Source organism: Microtus ochrogaster, unplaced genomic scaffold, assembly GCF_000317375.1.
Source record: "Microtus ochrogaster isolate Prairie Vole_2 unplaced genomic scaffold, MicOch1.0 UNK9, whole genome shotgun sequence".
Classification (NCBI taxonomy): domain Eukaryota; kingdom Metazoa; phylum Chordata; class Mammalia; order Rodentia; family Cricetidae; genus Microtus; species Microtus ochrogaster.
Window position 1 is genome coordinate 729,634 of NW_004949107.1, and position 2,586 is coordinate 732,219.

Consider the following 2,586-nt stretch of genomic DNA (forward strand, 5'->3'; position numbering starts at 1 on the left):
AGACCAGCCTGGTCTACAAGAGCTAGTTCCAGGACAGGCTCCAAAGCTGCAAAAAAACCCTGTCTCGAAAAACCAAAAAAAAAAAAAAAAAGATTGAGGGTTAATCAGCTTGCTTTCTGTCCCTGTGACACAGGGATAAGACAAACAGCTTAAAAGACAGAAGGACCAGCTGGGTGGTGGTGGTGCATACCTTTAATTCCAGCACTTGGGAGTCAGAGACAGGCAGATCTCTATGAATGCAAGGTCAGCCTGCTCTACAGAGTAAGTTCCAGGACAGGCTCCAAAGATATACAGAGAGACCCTGTCACAAAAACAACAACAACAACAACAACATCAACAACAAAACAAAACAATAAAAAACAAAAAACAAATAAGATGGGAGGACCTATTTTGACTCAGGGTTTCAGAGGTTTGCAATTGTGTTGCTTTGAGTCTATGGTGAAGTGGTGCATCATGGTGGGAGCACATCATGAAGCAAAGCTGCTTGCTTTGTGGAGAAAAGAGAGGTATACAGGGAGACAGGAGACAAAAATGTTTGCGTTTTCTCAACTCTCATCAAGGACATACTGTAATGGGACTTTCTTGCCCTGCCAGACGGTTGCCAAATAACCACATGGAGACTTCTTATTAATTATGAAAGTTCAGCCTTTGCTTAGGCTTGTTCCAAACTAGTTCTTATAAATTACATTAACCCATATCTGTTAATATTCACATGGCTGAATTACCTTTACTCTATACTTCCCATTCTGCTTCCTCTTAGTAAGGCTGATGACCTACTTCCTGCAAATTCATCTACTCTTCTCTCTCTCTGCCCAGATATCCTGTCCTCTTCCTGCGTAGCTATTGGCCATTCAGCTCTTTATTAAATCAATCATAGTGATTCATGTTCACACAGTGTGAGGAATTTTCTGCAACAGCATACTGCAAACAAGGTTCAGTGTTTCTTCACTAAGTTCTTCTGTGTAAGGCTTCTAACACCTTTCTGTAGTGTCATGGACTGGGCCAAACCTTTATTACATAAGCCTTTAGGGAACATTTAAATATCCTAAACATAACACATTGGTCTGTCTATAAGTCCTTTGTGAAAAGCCATTCTGTGAGTTGGAGGGCACCAAAGAGAAAAATAAACATGTTACCACAATAAAGACATGGTATAAACATGGATAGATGATGGAAATAGGAGAGCCAGGCCAATATGGCCTATGTTCACAACATGGCAGTAGACTCACTTGAAAACATGTGTTATACTGTAGGCTAATCTAGCCTGCATTATGACATGGCAGTTGGCTCACTTGAAAACATGTGTTATATTTTGGGCTAATCTAGCCTGCGTTCACGACATGACAGTGGGCTCACTTGAAAAACATCTGTTGTACTGTAGGCTTAAGATCTGTCTACATAGGCATATGACCACATGGTAAAAATTTGCTTAAAAATTAGTTGGCCATGGTTATAATCTTAGCATATGGGAGCATGAGGCAGAAAGAATGGAAGCTCAAGGCTATATAGAATATGCTATCTCAAAAATACAAGCCAACTAGCTGAAGAGCAATAACAATGTTACTGCCAAAGATTAAAAAAAAAAAAAAAAAAATCTGCTTGTCTGGACCAGAGCACAAAACCCCAAAACATAAAAGAGAAGACCAAAGTGGGCTTTAAAAAACATGTCCTGTCTATGTTCTTCCAGGTAACACTCAGAAAGACAATGTACGAGACAGGTGAGTCAAAGACTCTGGGACAGCCCATTGTTACAAGCATGCTTTGAGATGGGAAATACATCTAATTTTGCTGTCAAGAACCCGGTTTTAGGATGATATGTGTCTATTTAAATGCATTATAAATATGTATTTAAATGATTTTAAATGCCTTAAGTGTTTTTCAAACAAGAGTCACATGGAAATATAAAATGGTCTTTTTCAAGTAGTTGGAAAAGCATGGTTGGAAAATTTACACCTCCATTTGGATTTTTTTTAAAAAATATTCTTTATTAATTGAATTGATTCATTTAACATCCATACTGCAGTATCCCCCTCCTCTCCTATTCCCTTACCTCACCTTCCCTCTGATACAGAATTTTTAATGTAGAAGTACTACAACTTAATACAACAGTGGCCAGGGGCTAACCGAATCTCACATCATACTTTATAACAGGATTAACATCAATAGAAATCTGTGGAAATTGATAATAAGTCTACGCTCTCTACTTTCATTGTGTGTATTGTGTGTGGCACAACTTTCTCCTGTGAACTGCTGTTTTCAACATACATCAGCACAAGCTACTTTGCACTACACTGTGGATTTTGCATGAATTCAACTACCCAAATAGTTACTATTTAACATCAAATAGTTCTAATGAAGCAGTACACAAAGTCCCAGCAAATAATTCTTAAGCTATCAATAAACAGCAAATGATTCTTTACAACCCTCAAGTTGTCATATGTCAGATAGTGCAAGCACATCTCAAACTGTCTGATACTCAAGACCTGGTGATCTGAAACCTTAAAAATCTTAGATCAAGTCCCAACAGGTTTTTTATTGTTTCTTTAAAGCAATTTTACATTATTTTTGTTTTCTTTTTTTATTTTT